A 16475-nucleotide genomic window follows, 5' to 3' on the forward strand; every position below is an offset into this window, starting at 1 on the left:
TTCCCCAGAAAATTACGTGAGTTCCGCTCATGAGTAGCAAACGTTGTGAGCACAGGCGTCATAACATGTGGAGGTGAGTAGGCTTCAGAAAAGACCCCTGTCACCACTTTATAACTTGGAACATTGCAATATTGCTTTGTAGTTTTTCAAGCAACTTAAAAAAAAAAAGAAAAAGTTGTGATAGCAGGCCGTCTTTCTGTGGGAAATGTGCTTCTTGGCTTCCTGCGAGGCCGGCGTGGGTCTGCCCGGCCGCCGGCTGCCCTCTGCCCTGGGTGAGGCGGGCCAGGCCGGCGACATTTCAGGAGGCCGCTTGGCAGCCATTTTAGATCCTGCCCGCGCGCAGGGCTCCTGGCTGCCAAGAGCTGCAGCCGCTCCGTGCCAAGACACTCTTGGCAGTGGAGATAAACTTTGTAGAGATACACAGTCCAGAAATATCTTATAATTACAAAGCACAGGGGGCAGAATGTTTTTACAATACAGCTGTGCTAATGTAAACATTTAATTTGGCAGCCTTCTCCACCCACTTTTCAATTAACCGGGTTTATGCAGATACTTTAGGTCTGTAATAAACTTTATTGCTACTTCTCTTGGAGTACAGTTTATGAAACACAGATTGGAGGGGCTTTTTTGGGGGGTTTTCCATCCATTTAGGAGAGCACATGGTGAAGGTTGTGTTGCCATGAAGGGGAAGTGTGAGCTTTCTGTCTCAGAAACTGCCACAGGCCTGGCTTAACTGAAACAGTGTCTTTAAGGAGAAAAATGTGGGGGCTGTCTCCTTTGGCTTTTAAAGCCTGCGAGAGGATATTAATAGAAAGAGGTAAAATCACTTATATAGCTACAAGAAAAGACACTTGTGTTGGTGATCATTAAAAAAGATAAATGTCCCCTGCAAGGCATGAGACTGTTTCAAGAGATAAATTCCCAATAACAGTTCTTACAGATATAATTATAATAATTGTGTAATCGCCGTGATAATTATTCTTATAGAGTGAAAGAAATAATTTTCTATCTAAAGTAGCATTCAACTGTTCCGCTCACAAAGCTAGTCAATAGATCCTTTTCAGCTAACCTAAAAAAATGGTAGAGGTCATGGAGTTTTAAAGCTAAATTTGGTTTTAATTGACATTGTGAAAAAGGAAGGTGTTTTTTTTTCATAAGGAATATGACGTCACATTTCAGGATATCTCTTTGCATAGATTTGCTTATATGTTTCTCAGATAGATTAGAGAGCACCATTTAAATGCCATACATATGAATAGTTTTTTTTTTTTTTAAGACAAAAGATTTTCAAGTTGTATTTTCCTGTCTTACCACTTAACTTTGCCTTGGTTATGGTTTTTAAAAATTAGCTTTTCCTCTTACTGATGGATTTTCTTAATAGAAAACCATTCTTACAATCTTTTCCCCTCAGGACTCCTTTTGAATCGCTCATTCAATCTGGCTCCATCACCATTCAATCTATGGGTGTGACCATAAAGTAATTTTCAATCTGAAGTCGTGTTTCACTGTTTGGCTTCCAAAGCTCAACAGATCCCTTTCAACAATTCTGAGAGGTGGTGGAAGTCAGAGAATTATAGAGCTGTGATATCATTATTTTATAGTTCTGTTTCATGCTTCCATAGCTGTTTTGTTATCATATCACCTTTGTGCATTCTGCTTATCACAGCTCAACAAGGCATTTACAATGGCTTTTATTCTGTCAGGTGTTTTATTCATTAAAAGCAGAAATCAAACAAAAAAATGTGTCACAGTGAAAGATACGTGTGTATTATGTCAATTTTATTTTCAAAGTATAGTAATTGGGGATACTGTTTATTTATCAATTTCAAAAAGAACTTTTTATCTGTCAGTAAGTGCTGATGAAGTCAGCACAATGTGGATTAAATTATAAGCTGCATGAAGAGAGGAACAAATGGTGTTTTGGTCTCTATTGTAGATTGAGCTGAGGGTTGATACATGGGAATCTTGTCACAGTCAAAGAGGTCACAGTCTTCTACAGCGAAGCAGCATATGTGCATTCAGCTTAATGTAGTATTCAAATCATGTATTAGAGATAAGAGCAAGGAGTGGTGGGCCTTGGGGGTGGCCTTCTTAGCAGGGAGAAAGTAAGTTTAAGAAAAGATAGAATTCAAGGGCTTTGAAGAATGAATTAGGAGTTCATAGCTTTGAAGAAGGGATATTTTAGAAAGAGAAACCATGTGGGCAGAAGCATAGAGGCCTGAAATTGCACAACATATTCTAGGAATTTCCAGAGTGTGCTGGAGTTGACATATTGGGAAACTGGGCATAGATGAGAAAAGGGGTGAAAGAAGGTTGTCTTTTGATTGCAGTGGGTGATGAGACTAGGTTGGGGCCAGGTGATGAAGAGCATCATTATTGATTGTTCAGGGTAATAAGGAATCATTCAAATGTTTTAAAGTTTGAAGTGTCGTGACTCCTGGCTGGCAGTGCAGAGGATGGAGTCTGCTTTCATTGTGAATAATAAATCCTAATGGTTTGAGGAGGCTGAGGCTATTGTCAGATGAGACTTGAAGGCTCAGTGAGGGATTTTAGCAGCGTTTCCAGAGGAAACAATGGGGTAGACTTAAGAGATAGAGTCTAGCCCAGTGATTGAATGTAAGGCTTTAGGGGTTTCCAGATGTCTGAGTTTTCAGCTTGGGACACTGAGTGGGTATGGAAGCCATTAATTGAGGTGTGGAAGAGGGGTTGCTGAGTGTGCATGAGTCTTCCACTAGGCAACATCAGGGGGGATTTTGCAGTTGAATAGAGAGGTTAGGCCTAGAAATAGAGATTTAGAATCCCTCACAAATGGGTAATATTTGTAAATGCAGAGCTCGTTGAGTTTGTTCAGGGGGAACCAATAAAGACAAGATGGAAGGCCACTTGCTTGGTTGTCTTACAGATCGTCAACATGCAAGGACCCTACAAATGAGGAGACGGCCATAGCGACTGAAAAGACACCCCCGAAAGACAGGCTTAGAACAAGGAAGGATCAGTTCCCTGGAGAAAAAGGGAAGGAGAATTTTTAGAAGTTGAGGATACTTAGTGTCCAAAGTCAATTAGGTATGAGTTTGAGAAGGTCAAGGCAAGTTGTGATTTATAGAAACAGTGATTTTAGAGTTAGGACAACATCTGTACTTATTGATTCTGAGAGCTTGGTATTGTGTATAAGATTATTATTTGCTTAATTTAAATGGTGGTCAGGCAGTGTTAAGTTTTGCCCTTGCCTTTTACACCTCAGCATGTATCTTCGGTGAAACAGATTGTCAGACTGTGGTCCTGGGTTGCTTAAAGGATGAATTTTCTGTAGACCTTAAGAAATATCTGGTAGAAAACAATGGATTATGTTTATTTGTAATCTCTCTCCTCTCCTAATTCTGTTGGAAATATATATATATATTTTTTTCCATCTCACTTCGCCACTGGCTACTTGTACTGAAAATAGTAGAAGCGACTTTGAAAGTTTTGTGTGGATTTTGGAGAAGTTATGAACAATTTCACAGAAAATAAAAGGAAAGGTGCCCAACCTCTGAGCATACCCCTTTAATTGCTCTTACGAAGCTTTCAGACATTCCCTTGGGGGAAAATTACGCATCTAGCTCCAGGTCCCAGAATTCACCCTGTTAACTGCAGCAGTGAGGTTTATTTGTACAGTCCCCTCTGTACCTGTTCTCTCTGTGTGACTCCCCAGCTGAGCAGTAAAAGACTCAGAAAATGGTGATATTATGCTAGAACATACAGATTATATTAGAAAATAAGTGCCAACTAATATGTAAGTTAAAACAATAGCCTGCTGCAAACTGGGTGCAGCTCTGCCGTCTCCTGGGATATCTTAGCAGGTTTTGTTAAGTCCTTTTTAAAAATACCTGTTGCCTTCAGATGTGCTGAGGTCCATCTTCAACATGCAATGTTGCCTCTGAGTAAAAATAAATGAGCAAGTAGAATGCTTGTTAGTTAAAATTGAAAGCACAAATATATATGGCCCTTTCAAAAAGCCAAATGTACTAGACTCCAGTACGTTTTAACTTGGTTTTATCTCTCCAGCCCTTTAACCATCCTAAGATACTGCTTCACCACTTCCTCGAGGAAGCATAAGCAGGAGCAAATTAAGTTTCCGAAAGTAAAGTTGGATCCTGTTTAAGTAGATTAGGGTCTGGCATACCATTTAATTTTATCAGGCATTTAAAGTGAAGGATGTACACTGTGGCCGTCTGTGACTTGCCAATTAGCTGGGCTTTCCCCACTGTTTCTGGTTTGGCAGGGACGAGGTGGTTCACCCTGCTGCACTGCCGCCTGCCAAGGACACATGGCCAGTTCCCGGCTTCCTGTCTTCCTCTTTGTGTCCTGGCCTTGCCTTCCAGGGAGCTGCCAAGGCACCACTGCCAAAAATCTTCCTTCGGAAAGGTCAAGCAACCTCAAGTCACCTATGCCAATATTTGTGTTTTCTTTTAAATCCTTCTGTTTCGGTGCTCAACTTGGAGAAGAGTGTACAACTGAACATGCAGAGAGTGGAACCTGGGGTCAGTTTGGATCACTTGGATAAAGCAACAGAACCCAAAGAATCCCTTGGCCAGTCAGGGTATGATGTTTCTGGTAGAATTCTATTTAAAGCTCTGTGAAGTGTGATAGAATTCAGAATGGTTCAATGTGGATTTGGATGTAGTTTGCTTTTTAGGATTCACTATACACATGTGATTTTTGGCTGTAGCTGTCTCCTGGTACATCTCGTGGCAGGGAGAGAGAGAGAGTAAAATGGAAATTGGTCTTGGCTTGAGGGCTGCAATTTTGTTTGTGTTTTTAGGACTCTATGTAGTCACATGCTACTTTTACTTTCCCGTTTGCAAGGAAACATCCTGATAAGCAGTCTGAGAACAGTGCACAAGAGAGTTTACCTGGGGTGCCTGTTGAAAGTGCCACTTTCTTGGCCCCAGCACTGGTGTATGAATCACAGCCACTGGGAGTGAGGTCTGGGAATTTGAATTTTTAACAAGCATCACTAATGATTCTGATGCTCACTAACTTGTGGACTGAAGGTGTCACTGATTGTGAAATGAAGATAAGGCAGGTAGCATTTATTGTCACCAAACAGCAGATTGTCCTGCATGTTTCCTTCAGTTGATCTTTTGGAAGACCTAGATCTTAATTTGAATCTTCAGATTGTATGCAAACCAACAACAACAAATGCTTTTCAGAAGATTGAAATTTAAAAAAATACTAATAAGAAATTTTATCTAAATAAATATCTCTTGTTTGAACCCTCAATTTTAAGGTTTTTAAAGTTTTTTTTCCATGACACACAGGACCACCACAAGTTGTATATAGAATAGCCCTGGCTATCTTACCACCTGTAGCCCAGCTGTAGTGTTCTACAGAGTTACAGTGTGATGAGCCTAGAAACACCTCTCACTGAAAGAAAGTTCATGTTGGTAACATTTCGAAATTCCAAGTGGTTTTCTTTAATTTGAAAATATTCTATCGGGGGAATATGGAGCTCTTACAGTGCCTAAAACTGAGGTACCTACTGATTCTCACGACTGTTGTCATTTAATCAAGGGAACACCATGTGTTCTACCTGTAGATTCAAGGGATGTTAAACGTAACCCCAGTATTCTCTTTTGGCTTTTCATGTGAAATTGTCCATAGCATTTCCTTACTAAGTAAGCTCTGTTTAATTTTCCTGTATCTTCTGATATGCTATCTCTTTTGGTAAGGATAGTCTTGAACCTTTTTTTTTTTTTGGTCATTTATTTGTAGCATTCCTAGAGTTATGCCCAGGTTACCTTTGTAATTTTGCCTTTTTCTTCCCCCTAAACTATTTCCAAAATTTGCTGAAAAGCTGCAGCCTCAGGGACACATCTGCTTTTCTGACATGACTGACAATATCTCCACTAATATGGAACACATGTTCTGTGAGAGTTTGCCGATAGTCTTGGGTTCCAAATTTGCAACATCAGCATCTTCCATTGAAAAGAAACAGCATATTTTTTCTTAAACTTCCTCTTTGCTTCCCCTTAAACCATAGACTTTTATAACAGTAATAAGGAAATGTGGTTATGGGTATAATTGCCAAGAGGCAATTGCACCCCAGAGGACTGGCAGAATTTTCTTTTCTATATCTGAAGGCTGGGCTCCATCAAGAAGCTCCATTTGCAAATAACTCAATTAGAATAATCACAACAATGTCTTTATTTTTGTGGCAGCTTTCCCCATAGAGATCAAAGTACTTTGGAGACATCCTATCAAATTCATTGTTGTAATACCCAGTGGACTAGGATAAAAAAGTTTTATTATAGCTTGTTTGAAATAGGTGATTGAGGCAAAGATAGGGTAAGTAACATCCTATAGGTCACAAAAAAAGTCAGCAGTGCAACTGCAAAGAAGAATTCAGGTTTCCTGTTACTTTGCAAGTTATCAAGCTACATTCTTTCCTGGCCATTGGAAAGATTGAGAATAAAGAAAACCTCTTTTCAGATTGCATAACAATGTAGGTGAAAGTGCTTTGAAAATTGTAAGACATTGTTGCTATCTTTATCACTTAGTACAAATGGAAGGTAAGAAAGAGCCTCACTGTCAATAGCTAGTTGTTCCAACTCATGTGACATGGATTTCTACAAATTCTTGGTTGACCGGGCCCAAATTACCATTCATCTCCATCATCAGTGAAAGACTAATGAAAACCTACATCTATAATTCTGAATTAGATAATGCACTTAAACATTTTATAGCTCTTTACAAATTCTTAAACTGCCTAAGTTCCATGGGATTGATAGCAAACTTTGACTCAGTTAAGAAGCCAATGGTCAAAATTTCTGTGGTTAGATAAACTACTTAACAAAGAGCCGATCTAAGTGTTCTGACTTTTCTTAGAGTTTTTACTCATAGATTCTATAGTTCTGAGGGTGAGTCTAAGGAATTTCAGCCCTATTTTTTAATGGGAATTGGAGATTTGGGAGTAAAATTGCTGCTGCTGCTGCTGCTAAGTTGCTTTAGTCGTGTCTAACTCTGTGCGACCCCATAGTTGGCAGCCCACCAGGCTCCCCCATCCCTGGGATTCTCCAGGCAAGAACACTAGAGTGGGTTGCCATTTCCTTCTCCAGTGCATGAAAGTGAAAAGTGAAAGTGAAGTTGCTCAGTAGTGTCTGACTCGTAGCAACCCCGTGGACTGCAGCCTACCAGGCTCCTCCATCTTATGGGATTTTCCAGGCAAGAGTACTGAAGTGGATTGCCATTGCCTTCTCTGTAAAATTGCTACTCATCTTCTAATCTAATTTCAAATTGCTACTCATCTTTCGATCTGGTTTCAAAGAGCCTTGGAGGTCACACCCTCTGGGAAAGAGACACAATTAATGTGATGTTCTTAATTATTATTGTTTGCTTAGTGATTAAAGTGGCATATTTTGGTGTGGCTCTATAAGTGTCCTCTGTACTAGTATTGGGGAGGGTCAGGAGTGGTAGGATTTCCTCCTGTGAACAGGAATCTCTTTTCCCAACCAGGAGCTGAAAACTCAGAAACATCCCCCAGTTATCAGACCTTGCCATCTAATGGGAAAAATGAGAAGTTAGGCATAATACAAATATGTGATGTTTTGAAGCTCTCTCTTTGATTTTCAAAGTTTTAGAGTAAGTTCCGAGTTCTTCCCTCTAACCCACATAAATGAAGTCATTTTTCCCTTATCATAGATCCTCCCTGTGCATCTCATGGCAAGAGTAATGGCCTTGAGACTATCTCGTCATCATTACACTTCTTGTTGTGTCTTAAAGCTTAATAAATGTTAAGCTGAAAATGAATCCATGTGAACAGGGGAATAGAAAATAAAGTTCAACCAATGAGGTAGCGCCCAATGAAAGTCTTCTCATTTTAATAGTTGATATTGTCAAGCAAAGTCCAGAAATTATCATTTTCTTAGGGATTATTTCTCTATTTCACATCCTTGCAAAATTAGCTAGACTTCTTTTAAATCCTGTTTTTACTTTATTAAAGTATTCCTTAAATATACAGTTTGGTAAGAAATTGGATATTTTGTCAATAAGATGTAAAATGACAGGCATCATTTTCTTTTAAGCCCTCTTTCTTTCTTTCATTTCTTTACCGGTGTCATGGGATGGAGAGGGGCTGTGCTCCTCTCAGGCAGACAACAGAGCTTTGCTGTCTTGTCTTGGTAAGCTGGTTTCAACCTTGCTGTCTGTCTTCGTTAGTTGGTTTTAGTTCTGCTTAGGTTAGTTGTAGCAAAAGTCCTCTTCTTCTGGGAGTTGAATGGTCCAATAAAGTAAATGAGTGGTTTCAGTTCAAGTCTTGGGTAGAGAGACCCCACAGTCAGCACTCTGGTTCCTGCAGTATTATTCCCAACTGACATGCCAAGGCTGAAGATTGCCATCCTGGTCAGGTGTAGCACATTATAAAGGAACTTAGAGGATGGCACACTAAGAGACTTACTCTTTCCATGAGAGAGAGAGAAAGAACACACACGTGCTGGATTGAGGGGACACAGCCCCCTTCCAGTATTAAAAAATTGTTTCCTTATAAACTATTTCAGTGTTATTCTGTTCCATTATATCTGCTGTGACATTTGTAAGTGGATGGAGATTTTCTGTTTATTGGCTTCCAATCAGATCTTAAGATACATTGTTTGAAAGTGGAGATTAGTTCTTCTTGCTCTATCAGCCCATTGGTAGGAGGGTACCTCTTTACACCTATTTCTGGGCTAATTATTAATACTTCTGTCATAATTTCAGTTATCTGCTTGGCATAATGTAGTCAGTTCAATTTCATTTGTTTTATCTTGGCTCTGAGTTATAGATTCCTATGTGATGATTCTTAAATCACAGAATCCACATACAGAGTATATTGGAAAAATTGGCGATAATTTTTTCTTTTTTTGGATTGCAACTTACAATGAAACTTTAACTACAGAATACGATCTATGTAGTAAAAAAAAGAAAAAAGAAAAATTTATTTACAGGGCAACAATGGAGAAACAGACATAGAGAAAAGACTTATGGACATGGGAGAGGGGAGGAGAGGATGAAATGTATGGAAAGAGTAACATGGAAACTTACATTACCATATGTAAAATAAATAGCCAATGTGAATTTGCCGTATGGCTCACGAAACTCAAACAGGGGCTCTGTATCAACTAGAGGGGTGAGATGGGGAGGGAGATGGGAGGGAATTTCAAAAGGGAGGGGATATATGGCTGATTCATGTTGAGGTTTGACAGAAAACAGCAAAATTCTATAAAGCAGTTATCCTTCAAGAAAAAATAAATTAAAAAAAACTGTTTAACATTTAGATTCATTTATATTTGGCATTAGGCTTCCTGCCCCTCATCCATGTTTTGGGAGAATTTCAAGGACTGTTTCTCTAGCTTGTGGTCTCAACATTATTCTTGCAGTTTTCAATGTCTGTGCAGTGTGTCAACTGTTATGTTATGGAGGTCGTCTTTTGGCTTATTCATTGTACTAGAATTTTCTCATTTGAAATAAAGGGAAGGGATAGGAAAATGAAAAAGTAGAATTTATGATCCAGCTTATTTCATGCTCATTTTATGCCTGTTTAGACTATAACTCATTTTCTTTTTTCAATAAAATGTATTGAATTAAATTTACAAATTTCGCCTCAAATGACAATGATTGACTAAATAGATTTCAGGCTCAGGTTTAGAAAAATGTAATAAACAATGATTTTCAGTTGATGAACTCTCCATATGATGTTTGGTGGTCACTATCACAAACCAGGACAACAATGTTTAAGAAACAGGAAGATAAATGAGCACCTGCTGGACAGCACAGGTAACTCTGCTCACTGCTCTGTGGTGAGCTAAATGGAAAGGAAATCCAAAAAACAGGGGTATATGGACTCGTATAGCTGACTCACTCTGCTGTACAGCAGGAACTAACGTAACATTGTAAAGCAACTGTATTCCAGTTAATTAAACAAAAGAATTCATGGAAACAAGAGAAGCATGAAAGTAAAACTTTGGTGGGGAGGAGTGGGAGAGTTCCAGATGATTGAGAGGAAATAGAAGGACATGGCATTACAGTGCAGTGCTGGCAGCTGAGTGTACCTCCCAGGTACCAATGTCATCCTGTCAATGGTTTCATCAGAAGTCGGCAACATGGATTATAAGTCGGCAACAACATCAATGTGGATGAATGCTTTATGTTTTCTATAATAATGTCCCTCTAGTGGGGTGTTATGGAGAAGGCAATGGCACCCCACTCCAGTACTCTTGCCTGGAAAATCCCATGGGCAGAGGAGCCTGGCAGGCTGCTGTCTATGGGGTCGCTAAGAGTTGGACACGACTGAGAGACTTCACTTTCACTTTTCATTTGCATGTATTGGAGAAGGAAGTGGCAACCCACTCCAGTGTTCTTGCCTGGAGAATCCCAGGGACGTGGGAGCCTGGTGGGCTGCCGTCTATGGGTTGCACAGAGTTGGACATGACTGAAGTGACTTAGCAGCAGCAGCAGCAGTGGGGTGTTATGTAACACACTGTAACATATCAAGCATATTCATACTGTTTGCCTTTATGATTGCATAAAGTTTTGATATTTTGATATTGTGAGAAGTATGCATATACTTCCCTGTGCATACAAACATAACCATCTTTGTTTTCTCCTATTTGCGGAGTGTTCCAGTAAAGCCTCATAGATTATGCAGTCCTGATTGAAGAAAATACTTGTGCATGTTCTTATTTTATGACTGATGTGAAAATGCTGGATGTCAAGTGAGGGAGAAAGTAATGTTGAAATTATTTCTCTTTTTAAGTATGAGAGTGAAAGTGTTAGTTGCTCAGTCATGTTTAACTCTTTGCAACCCCATGAACTGTAGCCCATCAGGCTCCTCTGCCCATGGAATTCTCCAGGCAAGAATACTAGAGTGGGTTGCCATTTCTTTCTCCAGGGGATCTTCCCAACACAGGGATTGGACTTTGGTCTCCTGCATTGCAGGTGGATTCTTTACCTTCTGAGCCACCATTCAAGTATATATTTCTTATGTTGATATATGTCAGTCGGTAGTTAAGACAACTTTTTCATTATCTCCACATGATACTCTTTGCTATTCACATAATTGATAAGCAAGTCAGAGTTGTTTGTGTCATGAGACAGAAATAAATATACAATGTTCTATAAAAATAATCAGGCTCATAAACTGATCTAGTAGTCAAGGAACAGACAGTCATGTTTATAGGAAAGTCACATACACAAGGAAAAACCCAGTTATCATGTTATTTGTTAAAAGTTAGATAGAAAGACTAACTCTGAGATGGTAAGAGGAAGACTAACTCTGAGATCGTACACCTGGATGGGACCTGGATGGGACCTGGATGGGTGGGTGGGAATATCAGATCTCCGGGAAGAGATGGATTTAGAGCTTGGCATTGAAAGTCTAATTAGTTAAATTAATCTTTTTTAATGTTGATTGTCTTTATGTGTTAATATCATGCATTATAAAAGACTGGAGTATAGCATTTCATACATAGTACTGAATGGTGAGGGTACTTTGTCACTTTTTAAAATGAGAATCCTAACAAATACCTGAAATGTATTAATATTCTAAATTATATTATATTTAATCCAATACTGATGACTCCATTACCTGACATCTATTTTAAAGTAATGAATATGTCAAAAAACACATATATCTGTCAGGATCCAGAATAATATGGCTCCTACCAGAGTCCACTAGAAAGAATAAGATAGGGGAGACCAGTTATAATGATGTTAGAAGAGGTGAAAAGCCAGATGGCAGAAGCAACCCAGACATTAGCATCTGTACGAACCCACTATTGCAACTAAGGCTGGAGGGATAAAGGGAAGGTGTGGTATTGCCAGAGTCCTTGGAGGCCACAGAGAGAGCGACCCACACTGTGAAAGCTAGCAAGTGAGACAGCCATTGCTTGGAGTGACTTGTTAAAACAGACAGAAGGAAAGAGATACCTCCCCTTCTTTCTTCCCATTCTGCGTTTCCCAGCTCCCACCAGTGCCTCTAACTTGAAGCCAGTTGCTGACAGAGCTGGGAAATGTAATTTGCAGGAACAGAGGGAGGGATGTCTCCAAGGACACATTACCATTACATGGCAATTCTGATTTTGGAGGTGGGGTCGGGGGATGGAATTGAGGTGAGTTCAAAGCATTGATCTTGTGAGAGGGATTAAGTTTGCAGAATATTATCCAAAGCCTTATCATACTAGGTTTTCTTACTGGCATTGAGTTAACTAAATTTTTTTTTAATCCTACTGGAAAATTTAGCTTGTATCTTTTCATCATAGTGTTATTGTTAGATGCTTTTGAAAATTCTCTACGAATGATCTTGTTGGTTAATTTTCAAATGTTAACATACTGTAAATGTCAGGAAGTATTTGATCTTTTCTAATTAGAGCCAGTCTTTAAAACCCAAAACAACAGGTGACAGGCTCAATTGTTCCGATGCCAGTTAGTAGCTCTCACAAAAAAATTATAGGCACCTTCTCCCTTTCCATCTTTTGGAGATTTTAAGAATGGACTAGGAAAAGTTCAGCTCCTCCTGGAATCAAGCAGAGTCTACAACTTGAAGATAATGATGTGGTTTCTTGGTTCTTTTGTGATTTTTGCTTCTTGGAGGTTTGGGTATGTGGCAGAGTTTGTAATTTGTTTTTTGATTGGATGGCAATGTCAGTTTTGAAATGGCAGCATAATAATCAATTTGGAAAATTGAACATTAGCCATGTGTTATGTGCAGTGAAAGTAATCTTTGTTAGCATGGAAGATGAGGCTGCAGTGAAAAACTTGATGTTGGTCTGTGTTAAAATTTTGTCACATCTGGAAGGCATTTGATGTATAAAATTACATAGGTTTGATACCATATAGGCCTAAGACATATGGATGGGGCATTATGCAGAAACTTGTTCTTTTCCATATTCTTTAGCTTAGAGATTTTTGAATCATAAGGAGTCCATTTGAATCTCCATTAAAGATAAACTGAGTAAAATGACAAAATGGAAGGAATTTTGAGCACATGGTCAACAGCTCTGTGTCCTTATACTCCTGATTCCCTTCTTTAAATTGGTTAAGCATGTGGGCATGCTCATCATTTTTTCTCATTTTCTGAGTAACCATAGTAATGAATATTGGATTCCATGGTAGGCTGCTGTAATAGGCTTTTTATTATTCTTGGTTAAATTTACCTACATTTTTAGCTTTCCTCTTAAAAAGATGATTTGAAGTAATATTGGCCCATAAAATTATAACAAATCATACTTCTGTTGGGTTTTAAACTTTTCAGAGTTCTTTCAAACATATTCCACTTATTAGAAGAGTTCTGACCTTGTCTTGAAAAAAAGAAGGAAAATCATATTCATTGGGTATTTTTTGGCTTTTATTTTATCAAAAAAATTTAGTTACTTTCCTCTTATGCACAGTTTTCATTTGCAGGAGGAAGTACTCCTCATCTGTTTCCTCATTTTATCCTTTAAGAAAAATGTTAGTTCACACGATGGTATTATTCAAGCAGTTTTATTCCTGGTAAATTAACTTTTGTCTGAAAAGAAGGGGACGTAAGTTCTTTGAACTACTTATCAAGGAACTGTTAGGACATTTAATACCATTATCTGACACATCAGCAAGCTTCCTGTTTGATCAAGTGACTTCTCTGATTTTTCTTCCTCCAATATTATGATAAAGTTATTTTATAAACAAAAGTAGTATGAATGTCTGATGTACAAATCTGCTGTACCTTGGTAGAATGTATATCCTCTTTGTCTTACTCTATTACTCTGTTAATTATTATGCACTTTTGATTAAACATATAAATTTATTTTTTATGAATACATCATCATAGACTTAAGAGCCATGATTTAATAATAAAGCAAGGATGACTTGTTGATGACATACAACTAGTAGGGTATGTTAAAAACCCCCAGTCATTTCTTTTCTCTAAACTCGTGTAATGATTTAAATATAAACATTTTAATGATTGGGCAGATTATACTTTACCTTCAACAATGGGGAAATCTGTCGAAGTGAAACATTCCTTCTTAAGAACATATGCCAGTGATAAAATGAGCGCGGGAAAAAGTAAGAATATGACTCTGGTTACTGACCGCATCATTTGCTTGTATTTGTGGGGAGTTTGCACTTCCCTGGTGGCTCAGAAGTTAAAGTGTCTGCCTGGGATGCAGGAGACCAGGGTTCGATCTCCTGGAGAAGATCTCCTGGAGAAGGAAATGGCAACCCACTCCAGTACTCTTGCCTGGAGAATCCCATGGTAGGCTACAGTCCATGGAGTCTCAAAGAGTTGGACACGACTGAGCGACTTCACTTTTTTCACTTTTCACTTGCAGACACTAAAAAATACACTATATGTAGATAATAACCAAACGAGTAAAAATTATGATTGACGACTGCCAATTATAGTTTGAAAAAGATGAAAAGTATTTTAAGAGCTATCAGCCATCAAGGTCTGGTTCACTGTAAAGAGTGGTCCTTTTTTCATCACATATTAATTGGGACGTCTACTGTATGCCAGGCAGTGAATAAGGCTAATATGGATCTTGACCCCATGAATATTATACTCCAGCAGGAGACCTGAACACTTAACACAGAACTTTACCTGTGTTGTTAGGGTTTTCAAGGGGAAGTATAGAGTGAAAACAGAGGACAACTAGCTAGGTGCTGTTTTTGAAGTGGGAGGGGTGAGTGTGGGAAATTAAACCTTAAAGTATATTTTAAAAAAATGCATTTCCACACAAATATTTATGCATATTTTCACTGTGACTAAAGCTAAAAGCTCTTACCTTTTTTAAATTCAGTTTTAAGTGATTGGGCAAGATGCAAAGTGATTCAGGCATGAAGTGGTTTGCTTAGGGTCAAAGCACAGGTATTGGTGGTTACTGAGTAGAACCCAGGAGTCTGACTCTCCAAACAGTTGTGAGAAAACATGTCCTGTTCCCTGAGAAGAAAGACTGCCAGCAAAATATTAGAAAGTCTTATGTCTGGTTTTAATCTAGATAAACAATACTGTATTAAGTTTGAGAGAAATACAAGAAATGATATAGGGCTTCCCAGGTGGCTCAGTAGTAAAGAATCCCCCTGCCAGTGCGGGAGACACAGGAGAGGGGGACTCGATCCCTGGGCTGGGAAGATCCCCCGGAGGAAGAAATGGCAACCCAATACAGTATTCTTGTCTGGGAAATCCTACAGACAGAGGAGCTTGGCGGGCTACAGTCCATGAGGTCGCAGAGTCAGACACGACTTAGCAACTCAACAATAACAACAACAAGAAATGATACAGCACGGACGGGCCATATGTACCCAGAGTGTGCGATGTGAGGGACTTAGAATAGCCAGGAAAAAATAAAGCATATAATGAATTACTGTGCCAGGCAGAGTAACCAGTGCTGTTCAGGACACTGATGGTAAGAGCATTTGTTTTTTGCCCTGGTTTCCTTTTAAGAGAACATTTCAGACCAATAGGATCACAAATGTTGCATTTGGTTTATGTTGAAATTTTGCATTGATTTTTCAATTTGCTGCCACAATTATGCTCTTGAGTCTGATGACATTCTGGTTTTCATTTACAGATTCATATTTCACCAGCATTCTCTTTGCACTACATACCTTGCTATAAAATGCAGGTTTCGTGGTTTCCAAGGGGGAAAAAAAAGTATATTACATAGTATAGCTGAAATCCACAATGTTTCCCAGATGGGAAAGACAGAACATTCATCTCATCTTTTCCTCCTGGATCTGGTGGGGTTTTGGAAAGGGCTTCATTGTTTTCATGTGCAGAGTGCATTGGCAAATTGTTTTCTAAAGTACGCAGTGGCGTGTTCTTCTAATATTATAAGATATGGGCAGCATTTATGAAAGATTATAAATCTTACAACTCTCCTCAGAAACTTAAAATACAGCTGGAAATGTTTTGCTTCCAACAAACATGCAATCTTCATAAAATTGGAAAAGAAATGTTTTGAATAAATAATGTTTTGGTTTATTTCTCTCTAGTGTGAGATCTATTTTTTTTAGTCAAAACCATGCCATAAAACTCCTCCTTCTTCTACACTAACACCCTTGCCTCTGTATTTATATTTTGCTGGTGCATCTTTTTTTTTTTTTTCAGTTTTAAAGTATGCCAGATTGCTTTTCCTTGTTTTTAAAGATAGAAAACTGGATTTCTCCCAGGGACTCTTCCCCTAACTAGGATGGTTTAAAACCGAAACAAGGATTGAGTCAGTTAATTAATTTAAATGAGATTACAAATCAAAAACATATTACACAATCTTGATTTAATTACCACATTTTATTTACTTAATTGAAAACACACTGTAGAAAGTTAGCAGTCTTGACAATGACCAGTATAGTATCTTTACATTCTATAAACTAAAGTCTTTGCAATCAAGAAGTTTAGATGATCCTGGTTGTGACCTTTGGTTCACTCAATCCCTGGATCAGTAGAGAGTCACTGAACTTAATCTTAGGCCAGAAAGGTCAGATCC

At 38.6% G+C, this 16475-nt stretch overlaps 1 protein-coding gene across 10 annotated transcripts in view; it reads left to right on the forward strand.

Moving 5' to 3' along the window:
* The window catches only part of LOC120863714 (nuclear factor 1 B-type), a 257146-nt gene that overhangs the window by 117267 nt on the left and 123404 nt on the right, over nt 1-16475 (forward strand). The window lies entirely within an intron of this gene.

The sequence above is a fragment of the Oryx dammah genome, unplaced genomic scaffold (genome assembly GCF_014754425.2).
Source record: "Oryx dammah isolate SB20612 unplaced genomic scaffold, SCBI_Odam_1.1 HiC_scaffold_1, whole genome shotgun sequence".
Lineage (NCBI taxonomy): Eukaryota > Metazoa > Chordata > Mammalia > Artiodactyla > Bovidae > Oryx > Oryx dammah.